Source organism: Chlorocebus sabaeus, chromosome 2 (genome assembly GCF_047675955.1).
Source record: "Chlorocebus sabaeus isolate Y175 chromosome 2, mChlSab1.0.hap1, whole genome shotgun sequence".
NCBI lineage: Eukaryota > Metazoa > Chordata > Mammalia > Primates > Cercopithecidae > Chlorocebus > Chlorocebus sabaeus.
The window spans coordinates 85,203,204-85,219,102 of record NC_132905.1 but is presented as its reverse complement, the minus strand read 5'-3'; the positions used below and the strand labels follow the sequence as shown (position 1 = coordinate 85,219,102).

The 15,899-nt window shown below is 40.9% G+C and overlaps 1 long non-coding RNA gene and 1 other non-coding gene across 2 annotated transcripts; one reads left to right on the top strand and one right to left on the bottom strand.

Annotated features, from left to right (window-relative positions):
• The first annotated feature begins 650 nt into the window (after window positions 1-650).
• Window positions 651-754, top strand: LOC119618639 (U6 spliceosomal RNA). The gene has a single exon (XR_005235015.1). It is a non-coding gene; the product is annotated as a U6 spliceosomal RNA (small nuclear RNA).
• A 2,054-nt stretch (window positions 755-2,808) lies between these two features.
• Window positions 2,809-13,247, bottom strand: LOC140709866 (uncharacterized). Its single transcript, XR_012090657.1, has 3 exons — window positions 9,336-13,247; window positions 5,538-5,683; window positions 2,809-3,047 (listed from the first exon to the last, which is right to left on the bottom strand). It is a non-coding gene; the product is annotated as an uncharacterized lncRNA (long non-coding RNA).
• Between the last annotated feature and the right edge of the window lie 2,652 nt (window positions 13,248-15,899).

The window sequence follows — 15,899 nt, the reverse complement described above, 5'->3', positions numbered from 1 at the left end:
ATTGAGCTGAGATTGTGCCACTGCACTCCAGCCTGGGTGACAGAGTGAAACGCCATCTCAAAATAAAATAAAATAAAACAAAATAAAATTTTAAAAAATGAAACGCCCAGGTTTTAGCTGTGCCCAGGAACATTGAGTTATAAATTACATTTTCCCAGCATCTTTGCAACCAGATACAACCATGTAACCTTTTGCCAATGGGATATAAGTGCTTTTATTTAACAAGTCTTGCCTTTAAAAGAAATAAGCGTGTACTTTCTTGTTCCTTTGACCATTCTTGCTGTCTGGGAAGCAGATGTAAGGGCAGGAGCTAGAACAGCCCTCACAGATCTAGTGATAGAAGCCATATTTTGAGGATGGATGGAGCTGTCCATCCTACCCTGTTCTGCTTCACTGAGGACTATTTCAGGAGAGAAAAACAAACATCTCTCTTCCTTTTTTTTTTTTTTTTCTGAGATGGAGTCTCGCTCTGTCGCCCAGGCTGGAATGCAGTGGCGCGGTCTTGGTCACTGCAACCTCCACCTCCCTGGTTCAAGCAATTATCTGCCTCAACATCCCAAGTAGCTGGAACTACAGATACATGCCACCATGTCTGGCTAATTTTAACATCTCTCTTCTTAAGCCACAGTATTGTTGGGATCGCTCTACTAATGTAGCATGGCACACATACGTGGAAATTGGAACAGTGCAGAGAAGGTTAGCATGGCTCCTGTGCAAGGATAACACACAAATTTGTGATGTGTTCCATACTTTTAACATAGTTAGAAAGAATGAATAAGATCCAGTGTTTGATAGCACAGCAGGGTGAATATAATCAATAATTTAATTGTACATTTAAAAAGCACTAAAAGAGTATAGTCTGTTTGTAACACAAAGGATAAATGCTTGAGGGGATGGAGGCCCCATATTCCGTGATGTGATTATTACACATTGCATGCCTGCATCAAAACATCTCACGTACCCCATCAATATGTACACTTACTATTTACTCATAAAAATCAAAAAACAAAATAAAGTAATGTGGACTGTATTTGTGCAGAGACATAAGACATCGGACAAAGTCACACCGCTTTGGAGTAAGGTGTAAAGGGAAGGTTTGCATTCAGATCTGTGGGAATCCACAGCTCAGGCTCTTAGTGAGCCTTTCATTTATTGTGGATGCATGACTTGCCTCCTATGTGTTGGGGTAGTAAAAAGGCTGAAAAGTATTGCATTATCGATAACACCTCACAGAAGAGATTTATCTTCCTTTTTCCAACAGGGGAGGGAAAGGTTCACTCTGAGTTCCATCAACATGCAAATGAGTCCGGCTGCAGGTGGCTCACACCTATAATCCCAGTGCTTTGGGAGGTCAAGGCAGGAGTAGCACTTGAGCCCAAGAGTTTGTGACCAGCATGGACAAGATGGCAAGTCCCCCGTCTCCACAAAAAAAAAAAGGAAGGAAGGAAAGAAAAAGAAAGAAAGAAAGAAAGAAAGAAAGAAAGAAAGAAAGAAAGAAAGAAAGAAAGAAAGAAAGAAAAAGAAAGAGAGAGAGAAAGAAAAGGAAAGAAAGAAAGAAAAAGAAAGAAAGAGAGAGAAAGAAAAGGAAAGAAAGAAAGAAGAAAGAAAGAAAGAAAAGGAAAGAAAGAAGGAAAGAAAGAAAGAGAAAGAAAGAAAGAAAGAAAGAAAGAAAGAAAGAAAGAAAGAAAGAAAGAAAGAAAGAAAGGAAGGAAGGAAGGAAGGAAGGAAGGAAGGAAGGAAGGAAGGAAGGAAGGAAGGAAGGAAGGAAGAAAGGAAAGGAAAGAAGAAGAGAGAGAGAGAAAGAAAATTAGCTGGCCATGGTGGCACAGGCCTGTAGTCCCAGCTACTCGGGAGGCTGAGGCAGAGAATTGCTTGAGCTCGGAAGTTAGAGGCTGCAGTGAGCTACAATCTCACTACCTCGCTCCAGCCTGGGTTACAGAGCGAGATGCCATAGAAGAAGGAAGGAAGGGAGGAAAGGAGGAAGGGAGGGAGGGAGGGAGGAAGGAAGGAAGGAAGGAAGGAAGGAAGGAAGGAAGGAAGGAAGGAAGGAAGGAAGGAAGGAAGGAAGGGTGGAAGGGAGGAAAGGAGCGAGGGAGGAAGGGAGGAAAGGGGGAAGGTGGGAAGAGAAGAAGGAAGGAAGGGAGGGAGGGAGGGAAATGCAAATGAAAATGGAAGACATCATGAAGTTATGAAGAAAGCTTAAATCTGCTGAGGTCAGAATTGCTTTTTTTGTAAGAACCAAAACAAAATATTTAATCGTTGTTATGAGCTAAATTGTGCCTCCTTTCCCCCATCCCCCATCCCTCACCCCAAATTCATATGTTGAAGCCCTAACCCCAAGTACCTTAAAATGTGACTGTCATTGGAGGTAAGGTCATGAAAGAGGTAATTAAGTCAAAATGAGGTCATTAAGGTGGACCCAAATTCAGTCTCACTGGTGTCCTTATAAGAAAAAGAAATTTGCACACACTAAGAGACCCTAGGAGGCCTGCACAGAGAAAAGATCCTGTGAAGAGGTAGCAAGCAAGCCAAGGAAAGAGGTCTCAGAAGAAACCAACCTGCCGGGACTTCAATCTTGGACCTCCAGCCTCCAGAACTGCGAGGAATACATTTCTGTTATTTAAGACACCCAATCTGTGATACTTTATTATGGCAGCCCTAGCAAACTAATAGTCACGTACCCTCATCAAGGAAGGATACAGCATGTTTCCACCGGATGAACAGTTAAGTAAATGAATAAATGAATGATCGTTGTGCCATACTGCTAGGGAAACAACACGAACATTTTGCTCTATAACATGTCATTCATTAAAACACATTTTAATTCAGCTTGACTGAGAGAGAAGAATGCTAGCATGACCTAGCTTAGATATGTGTAGTAATCAAAAAGAACCCAAGAGTCTGTGAGTTATTTCAGTTTTGCTAAACACAAAGTGACATTGTCCTGGATGTATCTGTAGCCAGGTCAAGAAATCTGAAATGATGAAACAGCAGAATTCTGAATCTTAGGCTGAATGGCTGCATGAATTTCCAAGAGTGATGAGTTTCTGAAATGAACCATTAAAATTTCATTAAAAGTAGGCCACGGCTGGAGGTCAAAGGAAAAGGTTACATGAGGTTATACAATCCTAAAAGAACAATATTTCATCTTTGGTTTTTAGTGAACCAATTATTTCCATGGTTATAGGAAGATTCCTATATTTCTAAATGAAGCACCTTAAACACAAAATGCCCAAAATCGAACTCATGATTTTTTTTCTTGGAATTTTCTCTCTTTTTAGCGAGGAATCATTTTAGTTGCCAATACCATTATCCTCCTAGTCACCCAAATTGGAATTTCGTTTTTGTATAGAACTGAGGACAAAACTTTCTCTGCCATCTCTTTCCATGGAACAGTACCCTGAGTTTCTAGGTAATTCATGTTAAAGTTGTTACCATTTGCAACTATGTATCTGTGTAAAAATTATCTTGCCACTATACAAGAAACAAAACTCAGATGTAAAAGAACTGCAATGCTGAGGCTAGTATAAGATACAATTGCCATCCATAATCTCTATATCAAATGTGCATTCAAACAAACATCATAATGTTCATTGTTTTAATTTATAAAATAAGCTTATCCTAATTCCTTTTAATCTAAATCTAGATTAAAAAGAATATTTTTTGGCCAGGGTGGCTCACACCTGTAATCCCAGCACTTTGGGAGGTGGAGGCCAAGGCGGGCGGATCACGAGGTCAGGAGATTGAGACCATCCTGGCTAACACGATGAAACACTGTCTCTACTAAAAATACAAAAAAATTAGCCAGGCGCTGTGGCGGCGCCTGTAGTCCCAGCTACTCGGGAGGCTGAGGCAGGAGAATGGCGGGAACCCGGGAGGCGGAGCTTGCAGTGAGCCGAGATAGCGCCACTGCACTCCAGCCTGGGCGACAGAGAGACTCCGTCTCAAAAAAAAAAAAAAGAAGAAGAAAAAAAAGAAAATCTTTTAATGTTGGAATGCCGTAATTTTTTTTTTTTTTTTTTTTTTTTTTTTTTTTGAGATGGACTTTCAGTCTTGTTGCCCAGACTGGAGTGCAATGGCGCTATCTCTGCTCACTGCAACCTCCACCTCCGGAGTTCAAGTGATTCTTGTGCCTCAGCCTCCCGAGTAGCTGGGATTACAGTCCCATGCCACCACACCCGGCTAAGTTTTTTGTATTATTAGTAGAGACGGGGTTTCACCATGTTGGCCAGGCTGGTCTTGAACTCCTGACCTCAGGTGATCTGCCTGCCTCGGCCTCCCAAAGTGCTGGGATTACAGGCATAAGCCACCACGCCTGACTGGAATGCCATATAAAATTTAATTTGGGAAAAATGTCTGCTGCTAAAATTATGCGGAAAAGATCATTTATCTCTAGAATAAAAAGCAAGATCACAAGACAAGAGAATGACTCTACTTGCTTCTTCAGCCCCATCCCTTGCTACTCAGTCACATCACACATAGTTTCTGGAAAATCATCTTTTTTCTCATTCCATTCCTCCTCTGCCGTCCTCTGTCTACAGTATCTCTTCGCCTGCACTTTAGGCCCCCATACCCTTGAAGATTCAATTCAGATCTCACCAAAAAGTATTTTCTGGCCCACCAAGGCCTGGCCAGAAGTACCTCTTTCAAACAACGCTAACGTTAAACAGCATTATGGAACACTATTGTTTTGGGCTGAGCTTCTGCACTAGGCCCCAAGGGACGAGACCAAACCAAAATGGAGTCACTTGTGCTAAATGCCACGCCAACAGAATGAAACTTTAAGGAAGTCGATAGATCTCAAAACAGATCAGTTTTTCCTGAAAACTGGAGATTCCAGTCTACCTGAGTCAGCTATTTTCCCTTTGCTTAAACTCGTATAAAAAAGTAACCTGAAGTAACCTGATGTTTACCAGTCAAGCTTTTTGTTTTCCCTATTGTTCTGTTTCCTTGTTCCCACCTTACAAAACCCACTGTTCAGCAGTTGCTCATGAGAGCTTTTAGTACATTTGGTGGAATGAAGGCTGCCCTGATTCATAAATCCCAAATAGATGCCTATCTTTGATCTATAACTAAATTTGTTGTAATTTTGTCTTTTGACACTTATAATGACATATGTTTTCAATTTTTATACTTACATTTCTCACTAAAGTGAGTGTGTGGAGGAGAGATTGCGCTAGAGATAGCCTAGCACATGGTGGACATGCAGAAATAGGAAGGAAGGAAGAAGGAAGGAAGGAAGGAAGGAAGGAAGGAAGGAAGGAAGGAAGGAAGGAAGGAAGGAAGGAAGGAAGGAAGGAAAGGAGGGAGGGAGGGGGGGGGAGGGAGGGAGGGAGGGAGGGAGGGAAGGGAGGGAGGAGAGAAAAGAGAAAAAGAGAAAGGAAGGGAAGGAAGGGAAGGAGGAAGACAATTTCGTATTAAAGGACTCATAAATGTGGCAAGTTTTGCTGTTATGGCATAATTCAAAGGAAATATTAGCTAAGCTATCTCTCAAAATTATGGTTAATATTCAGCTTTCAGTAAACTGAATTTCCCACCATGAGATTCTTTTCTGGGGTGGGGGAGGGAGGCCAGGAATTCATACTCTGAAAGCAACCATTTAAGCTGGAAATGCTCCTCTGCATCTAAAATATGACAGATGTCTCCAAGTCTTCAGACCAGGTTAACCAGAGGAGAGAAGGGCCTGGGAAGAAAGGACAAAAAAGTAGACAGTGAGACCCATTTCATGCCAGTTTCCCAGAGATGGTGGGAGAGGAAGGACAGAACAGTACAGACTCATCAGGAACCATTCAGTGCCCAGTTATGACATGTTTAAACACTGCCTTTTTTGAGTTTTTTTGGCAACCCTGTGAGATGGGAGGGTGTCACACATTTCTTCATTTGGAGAAACTGAGCTCCTAAAAGATTAGATAGAAGTAAAACTGGTAACAGCAGCCAAACTTTTCAACAGTCTCTCCTAGAGCAATGCTCTGTGGAAGGGAGAGAGACTATGTTGCCTCCCTAATGATAATGTGCTGATTCTGTTTGTTTAACTAAAGCTACACCAGATTAGCAGACCATAATTACAGCTAAAATCCTTGTCTCTGATACAGTTGACAGAATGTCTGTTTCACTGAGCTGTGCTCCCAGGAAAGGCTTTACTCAAGGTTAAGCCAGGCTGCCTGAAAGCAATAGTGCTGTTTCAGTGTCACACTGGATACTTTATCTGAGCAGCAGGATTTCCTACCCTTGGGTTTCACATGGTTTACTTTGATTTCTTGGGGTGATAAGTAAGTTTGCTCCTCTTTGAAATGTTGTGTTAGTTGCCATACCGTTGTAAAACCTTAAGAACTTTCTTTTGTGTCTGGATAGAAAGATATCTGCCTTTTTCTTTTTATACAACTTTACTGGGCCTTGTTTTAGGGAATTCCTCCCTCCATCCCCCAATTCTTTCCTTGCCTTTCAGCTTTGCAGAACGCAATGAAGTCTGTCATTAATAATCTTTCCTTAACCGGGCGCGGTGGCTCACGACTGTAAGCCCAGCACTTTGGGAGGCTGAAACGGGTGGATCACCTGAGGTCAGGAGTTCAAGACCAGCCTGGCCAACATGGCAAAACCCTTTCTCTACTACAAAAATAAAAATTAGCCCGGCATGGTGGCGAGTGCCTGGAATCCCAGCTACTAGGGAGGCTGAGGAGGAAGAATCGCTTGAACCCGGGAGGCGAAGGTTGCAGTGAGCTGAGATCTGGCCACTGCACTCCAACCTGGATGACAAGAGCAAAACTCCGTCTCAACATAATCATAATAATAATAAATCTTTCCTTTATCGAGTGAACTTTGAATGTTATGCTTAATTCCTTGAGACCTAGAAATGGAATTCAGTGTGTTTGTTTGATCACTGGTGGTTTTCTACAGTGGATCGAGGAATGTTCTCACCTCTTGCTAGAATCTTTTATATAGTCCTGCTCTCTTCTCTGTCAGGTCCCTTCTCTATTCACTCTCATCTACTTTGTAAATCATAAAGCAAAATGTCAATGAATTTGACTAAAATTTCAAGAAATAAATCAAGGTGAGAAAAGTAAGCTGACAACAGAGTTGAGAGTAAAAGGGGAAGCATTTGAATGGGTCTGTTTTGCTTCCCCCGCCCAAAACCAACCCAGACATTCCTTAAATAGAGCCCACAGTTTGTGGGCTTCCTAATGAATAGTGGCCAAGAGGCAGCTTCACATTTGAGGCATGCTATTACCATTTTTTCTTCATTCCCTCTCCTTAATTAGGGTCTTTCAAGGGAGGCTGCCCTCAGATTCTGACAAACAGTATTAGCTTCCTCAGAATACAAGGCCTGATCCAGCAGCTATTGTCAGGAGAGTTTGCATTGAATCCGTGACATTGTCTATATTTCTAGAATGCAGGAGGAATATCTCGACAGAGAATTAGCTGTGGGTGTTATGAAAAGCTTATTCCTGAAGGTCTGAAGAACTGATTTTAGTAACCCAGAATAATACGGCAGGGAGATAGACTTGATTGGTTTTCAGTTTCACCGTTTGGCTAATGCCCACAATAAGATGCATTTTACCTGTACCAAACACATACGCACCAAAAAAATTCTTGGAACAGTATTTATCCCTTTTCCATGCAATTCCTTCTATTTTCCATTCGGATTTATTTCAGTTTCTAAATGCAAGCCTCCACCTTCTGAATTGATTATCTCACACTAAGGAGTGGCAACCCACTGTTTGAAAAGCACTCAACGGGATGCCCTTTATTTTTCTAACCCTGTAATTCAATATGGAGAGATTCTGAATTGAGGACAAGCCTGATGAGTTTGAGGTATGGAATAAAGGAATTTGATCGGCTCCAGGTTTGTTGTGTTTTTAAATCTTCCTGTGTGTTCATTCTCTTCACCACAGAGAGCACTCTATTATCTTTGCTCAAAGAGCAGACAGTGCTCTAGCTGTTTTCCCCTGCTTAGCTTTGATCCCTGCAGCCATGCTCAGCCCTTCCCCCAAGCCCTCCCTTCCGATGGGTTGAGGCTGTTGAGACTCCAGGGGTTTTCAAGGCTGGGAGCCCACTGAGTGTTCACTGTTCCCACCTCCAATCTGCTCCATCCTCCAGCTACATTTCATTCCGGATCTACCAGGTTAATGGGATTATTGTTCTTCTCTGTTATTCTGTTATTTCATATGGGGTGAATCAGTTTGTTCCTGGGACAATTTTTAGTTGGTGGCTGAGATGACAAAAATGGGTGGGGATTTTATTTTAGGAATAAGTGTTCTTCATCAGCCAGAATTTAATCTGGGAAGAATTTATTCACTCTCAAATGGGTTACTTTTTGAAGTGACTTAAAAATAAGATTTGTTTGGCTGGGTGTGGTGGCTCACACCTGTAATCCCAGCACTTTCGGAGTCTGAGGCAGGAGGATCGCTTGAGCCCAGAAATTCAAAACCAGCCTTGGCAACATATGGAGACCCTGTCTCTATTATTTAAAAAAAATTTTAATAAGATTGTTTTATCAGATAAAAGCAAAGCGTATCTTAAGGCACGACTCACGTTTTAATGCCTATATCATCATCAAATCAACCATACAACATTTTAGCTTCAAATTTTAATTTTGGTTAGAAAGATAAAGTGATAGACTGATTGTATCATTTATTTTATTCATTGTATTCAACATTTACTGAGTACTTATTGGATACAAAGCACGTTTATTGACCTCAAGATATCTAGACCTTTAGAAGGGAGTGTTTTAAAAATGCCTACAAATAGCCATTATATAAAATAAGATTTTAATAAGTGACTATACACAGTATAGTACATAGCCTAATTAGAGTATCTCATCCTTTTCAGAACTCATAAGAGTGAAAAGAGAAATTACTCGTTCCTAGTGTATCTGTTTTATCAAGACATAAGATTGCCAAATTTCTCTATTCTTCATTTTAATTAAATGCATGATTGATTGAGTGAATGCTGAGTGTCTATTTGGTGCCATGTGCTACAAATGTGACAAAATGGTCCTCGATTGATCTTTCTTTGGTTTATTGATGTTTGTCTCGAAAGAATTGATTTCCCAATACCGGGAATGCATGAGCATGGAGAGAGACTGAAAAATGGAAAGAAAGAGACATGAAGTAAGGCTACTGGAGACTCGGGTTTTTCCTTCCTCTCTGATTGTCCAAATCCAATAGAAATATAAAGTGAAGCCGGGTGCATTGGCTCATGTGTGTAATCCCAGCACTTTGAGAGGCCAAGGCAGACGGGTCACCTGAGGTCAGGAGTTTGAGACCAGCTTGGTCAACATGGTGAAACCCCGTTTCTACTGAAAATACAAAAAATTAGCCGGGCGTGGTGGCACTCACTTGTAAATCCCAGCTATTCGGGAGGCTGAGGCAGGAGAATCACTTGATCCTGGGAGACACAGGTTGCAGTGAGCCGAGATCACACCATTGCACTCCAGCCTGGGCAATAGAGCAAGACTCCATCTCAGAAAAAAAAAAAGACATATAAAGTGATATAAAATACAAAATTTTAAACTATAGTAGCAACATTTGAAAAAGTCAAAAGAAACAGATAAAATTCATTTTTAACAACATATCTTACACAATCCGATATATCTAAAATATTATCTCTACAATGTGAAATCAACTAAAAAACATTAGTGAGATAGTTTACATTCTTTCAGGTATTTTTGGACTATTGTCTTCAAAACCTGGCAAGTATTCTTCACTAACAGCACACCTTAATTTTGATTAACCGTATTTCTTGGGTTCAATAACCACAAATCACTCGTGGCTATCCTATTGAACAACATAGCCTAAATAAAGAAGCGGAAGTCAAGGAAAATCTAGATAGTTAATAAATGTCTTTAACATTTAGAGGAAGGGACTCTTACTTCATGGGGTAGGGGGAAATCTGAAAACCAGTCTTTTCTTTCTACCGATGGAGAAATGGGAGTTGCCAACTCAAGATCCACTCCTTTCTCTTCTAGCCTCTCAGATGTGGGGATATGAGACAGGGCTGGAGCTGAACCTCTCTCCAGCACCCCAGAATTAAATCTGCTCTGAGGCAAACAAAGGCGACTCTACAATCCTCACATTAGTATCATGCCTTGCAGTTGATAAATGCTTTCATATACAATATATCATCTGATATTTAATCATACCTCGAGGTGGTCAGTTGAAGTATTACTATCCTTACCGTATAGATGAATGTTCTGGGGCTCAGGGAGATTAAATGGCTTGCTCCAAAGTAGCACAGTTAGTATCCAAGTGTTTTCAAACTTAAGCTAGTGTATGTCCCACTAAACCAGAGTGGCCTGGCAAAGGAAGTTAAGAAAATATTTACAGAAGTATGATTTTTTTAATTCTCTGGGCACATTTCATCTATTCAATCCCCCCCCCCCAAAAAAAAAAAAACACTGGTGATCATTTTACAAAAGCATTGCAGAAGTAACCTCTTGGCCAATTGAGTTTTTAACTGGGTTTTTGTACTTTTTTTTTTAAGTTGGACCTCATTGTCTAGTGTAGCAATTTAGAACATCTAATTCTTGACAGCAAGTCTATATATTACAAAGGCAGAGTTTTTGCATCGGCCCTGAAGTGTGTTGCAATCATTTTTGTCTGGGAAAACAAACAAAAGTGGATCGGCAGCATGGTTGTCATATGAGATGCTGGCTGAGTCCCAGGCCCCAGGACGTTGGTTTACCTGCCAACAATACTTCCCTTTCAGGCAATGCCAACTGTTTTATGAGAAGATCACAGTTCTCTGGAAGTGAGCTTTTGTGTTTTGCTCTAATCAGCAAGATCCAACTTTACTACTGTCATGGAGGGAATTACAGTCATTCTATCAACTTTTGATGCAACCTTCTTCTGACACCGTGTGAAACAGACTGGAAAGACTCTAAAGTTGGAGAGAGCTCAATGCTTGAGAAAAGGAATTCTGTTTTTTGAAAGGTCTCTAGAACAAAGGGTATGCAATAGGTTTATCACTTCAATTTCAGAAACATCATGGGCTCTAGAAACACATTCTCATCCATCTGTTTCTATTGCTCCTGGTTTTTTTTCTGCTCCACCCAATTGTCTTCCTATTTTTATCTCTTTCATTCCACTCTGGAGCCGTGTTGCTTGGTCAGGCCACCATTCAAAATAAATGATTTTTTTCCCTCTTTTATGTTACACCTACTTTCTTAATACTTGGCTGTTACTTTTCTCAATTAACCTTTGGCAAATCATAATGAAATTAAATTTAGCTTGTTGTAGAGAGAAAGAGTCATTGTAGAAGCTGGGATGGTCTGGAAGGGAATTAAAAATTATTTTGATAGCCCTCAGAATGTGGACAGAAATTGTAAAAATCCAGCTGGGAGTCAGTGTATCCAGTTCATCTCATTCGCAGTAAATCGTTGGGCGTCTCCTTGTAGCTGCCACAGTAATGCTAATGATGATGACTTCTTGCTTGAAGTGCTGAGTGTTGAATCCTTTGCCCCAGTTATGTGCCACATACTGATTTCCTTAACAGTAGACAAATACTGGAAACACAAAAGGAAGAAGCCGGGTCCTACTAAGCCACTCCCTTTGTCTAGTTTATCACTCAGTTCTGTCTATTTTTTCCTTCCTCTGTAGGAAATGGGGAGTTCGTAAATGATAATAACAAACTTGCAGAAAAATATTAAGATAGAAACTTTCGTAGCAGCCAGCATTTTTCTAAGAGGAGGTCAAAGCATAAAGAAAGAAATTGATCAGCCTCTGTTCCTATCTCCCCCAAAAACTCCTTCTCTAGAAATCCTACTCTCAGAAACTAGTAATCAGGCATTAAGAAAAATTACTTAATCCACTGGGCCGATTCATGTAGCTTATTAGCTATCTTCCTTTAGACTGAAAAAAAAAAATTAGCCAAATTATTTACTAGCAAATCCGGAAAGTAGGTAAAGTTCTTTAGCAGTTTAATGTTACTGTAACAGTCTGATTCACACACATTTATAAAATTCTCATCACACAAGTTGACACACCCACAAGAAAGAAATGTCATCCATGACAATGGGACTATCGTGTCTTTTATAGCATACATTCTACTATACATTTACTGGGATCAAGGAAAAATGTACCCTTTGCCCTCTGAAGGCTTACTGAAAAATCAACTGACGAAAGGCAGATTAATAGGCGAAATGGCATACAGGTGTGTTAGTGTGCACGAGGGAGAATCACAGAATGATTGTCCAATATCCCAGTGAGGTACAGATGGCTGTATACACTTCTTAGGGGGAAGACAGATAGAGACGTGCAGACGATCGATTTTTAAGGGATTCCAATGGGCTTGGAGAACATACAGTGGCCTGGGATAAAGTATTTTGGGCGGGCAGAGCAGACAATGGTTTGTGACCAGTCTGTCCAGGCATGTTGATAGAATTCAGTCTTTCTTCCCATGAGTTCAGTTAATGAAAACTCAGGGAAGCAGCCAGAAGTAATTGTTTTCTTCATTGTCAGGTCCAAAATGTAGGCAAATAAGGAATTTCAGGGGACAACTTCATCCTGCACCGAGGATTAAGAGACAGGAAGGGGAGGAGGCCCAAGAGACCTTGAGGCTTCTTCAGTTCAGCATGTCAAAGTACCATCTTTTGGAGTATCCATTTCTAAGCTCCAACACATTCAAAGTACCTCAAAAGAACCAGATGCTGCTAAGATAGTTGACAGGAAGATTCTGTCCTCCTCTCTGCATCCTATATTTAAAATTCAAGTGGTTTCTCTTTCTAGGCTACCCCATAACTTTGTTGGTTAAAAGATGTGCTACTCATTTAAAATGTCAAATTACATAGTCGGAGAACTGGCCTACCTGATTCACATACTCTGCCTTTCTCAGTCCCTGTAATCTCAGCATCATACATTCCATCTTTTCAATGTGCATATTAAAACGTATCTTAAGGACTATACTACTTGTATTGAAACAGAAGAGTATCTGCGAACGCTGATTCAGCCTGCAAAATACATAGAAAAGTAGCAAGAAAAATGATGTAACACCCCATGTTGGTATACTGGCCTGGTTTCAAGGCTGAAAGCAGTCTGAAAGGGTCTGAAAAAAGTCTGAAAATGTGTGTGTGTGTGTGTGTGTGTGTGTGTGTGCAGCCATGCCTAACAGCTCACGTTTAGCTTTCTTTTTTTTTCCTTTTCTTCTTTTTGATACAGAGTCTCATTCTATCACCTAGGCTGGAGTACAGTGGTGCGATCACAGCTCCCTGCAGCCTCCATCTCCTGGACTCAACCAATCCTCCTGCCTCAGCCTCCCAGGTAGTTGGGACTACAGGTACGTGCCACCACCGTCAGCTAATCTTTTAAGTTTTATTTTTAGTAGAGATGAGGTCTCACTATGTTGCCCAGGCTGGTCTTGAACTCCTGGCCTCAAGCAATCCTGTCGCTTCAGCCTTCCAAAGTGCTGGGATTACAGGCATGAGCCACCCAGCCCAGTCATGTTTGGCTTTCTTTTTCCTTTTTTTTTAAACTTCAACTTTTGTTTTAGATACGGAGGTACATGTGCAGGTTTGTTACATGGGAATATTGCATGATGCTGAGGTTTGGGGTTAGAATTCCATCACCCAGGTAGTAAGCATACCATACAATAGGTTTTTCAACCCTCCCACCCCCAACCCTGTAATAGTCTCTAATGTCTTTTCCCATATTTATGTCCCTGTGTGATTAGGTCACTTCCCAGAATGCTATATACCCACACACATTGAGAAAGGTTTTGGCACTAGAATTGCCCTGGGTGATTGTGTTGGAACGGGTGCCAAGACAGTAATGTTCTTACCTGAAACACTGCTGGAGTCTGCAGGAAGGCACTGATCCACCCTTCCTACAACTTGTTCATGCCAAAAAATACAAGGAAAGATGTAGCTCCCCGAGAGAGAGGGCGAGAAACCCTTGCCTCCTTTTAAATGAGTAGAACTTAAAGTTATGAATTAAGATAAAGAGAAAACATAAAACAAATATCTTTCAAAGAGTAGTAAAATATTAGAACCCTAAAAGATCTGATGGGCACACTTACCTTGCTTGTTTCACCCTCATCATCATCATACAAGTTTACTTCATTTAAAAACCAGAAAACATAGAGAAGCATAGAAAGCACTCCAGTCCCCCATAATTCCACCTCCTAAACATGCATACATTTATAGACTATGGTTCCATGGAACCTGATATATACAGGACCTGATACAGATGGATAAATTTTTCCCACCAAAATATCATAAATTATATTTCATTGTAGAAAATGTTTTTCTTACTTAACAACAAATCACTGTCAGTAAATAAATATTTACCACATCATTGGTTGTTTTTTTGGGTGCTTTTGTTGTTGTTGTTGTTGTTTTGAGACAGGATCTTGCTGTGATGCTCAGGCTGGAGTGCAGTGGCGCGATCTCGGTTCACTGCAAACTCTTTCTCCTGGGCTCAAGCAATCCTCCCACCTCAGCCTCCTGAAGAGCTGGGATCATAGGTGTGCCACCATGCCTAGCTAATTTTTTGTATTTTTGGTAGAGACAGGGTTTCACCATGTTGCCCAGGCTGGTCTCCAACTCCTGTGCTCAAGAGATCCTCCCACCTTGGCCTCCCAAAGTGCTGTGACTACAGGCCTGAGCCCCTGTGCCCAGCACACCACGTCATTGTTAATGAGTACATAGTACTCTCTTAAGTGGATGTATTTTAAGTTATTTAACTAATACCCTATCATTGATTGCTTGAGTTCTTTTCAACTTCTACAATGATAATTAATTCTATAATAAACAGTCTTCCAGCCAGGTGTGGTGGCTCACACCTGTAATCTCAACACTTTGGGAGGCTGAAGCGGGTGGATCATGAGGTCAGGAGTTCGAGACCAGCCTAGCCAACATGGTGAAACCTCGTCTCTATTAAAAACACAAAATTAGCCAGGTGTGGCAGCACATGCCTGTAATCCCAGCTACTCAGGAGGCTGAGGCAGGAAAATCACATGAACCGGGGAGGCAGAGGTTGCAGTGAGCTGAGATCAGGCCATTGCACTCCAGCCTGGCACTCTGTCTCAAAAATAAATAAATAAGAATTAATTAATTAATTAACAAACCCAGATTTCAGGTGTCTCCTAATTTGAGGGACCAGGAGGGAACACCATGACCATGCATAGCTGCCTTTGTGTTCATCCCTTACATTGTAACTACCAGGATATGTGAACTCAGCCTGTCTTTGAAGCTCCTGAATAATCCTCTAATGTAAAAACCTTAGTGAACATGTAAACATAACTGGAGTTTTCATAGAGAAGGTGGAAAACAGGTTTTGCAAAACACATCTCACAGAAAAAATTCCCTCACAGACATGTCTGTTCTTACTCATTACCTGTTATATCTGGGACTGGGGTAGAGGGTGGTTTGCAAACAAATCAGTTCTCCTCAACTTGCTTCCTCAAACTTGTCCTGATGCTCAGCCAAACAAAGGAGCCTCCAGTTACCAGAAATTGCCCTTCTTAGAAGAAAATTTAGCAATCATCTAAACTTGTTTTAAACATGCCCTTTGAGATATCATGCCCAGCTCCAGCAGTTTGTATTAGAGTATTTCTTCAGATCCTTTTCTGTTAAATCCTTCAAGAGTGTTAACTTTTCTTCAGCTAGTTTCTGCCCATTTCTTGTCAATTTTCTTTCTAGTTTTGTTTTGTTTTGTTTTTTCTTATTTTTCTTTCTGTTTTTTGTCTGCTTGTTTTGGTTTTGGTTTTGGGTTTTGTTCGAGACAGTCTTGTGCTATGTTGCCCAAGCTGGTCTCAAACTCCCAGGCTCAGGCAATCCTCCCACTTCAGCCTCCTGAGTAGCTGGGATTACAGGTGTGTGGCATCATGCTCAGTTCCTTTTCTAATAATTTTTTCTTCTCTGGTTGCTACTGCAGTTGGTGACTTTACTCCACTATATTTTCTAATCA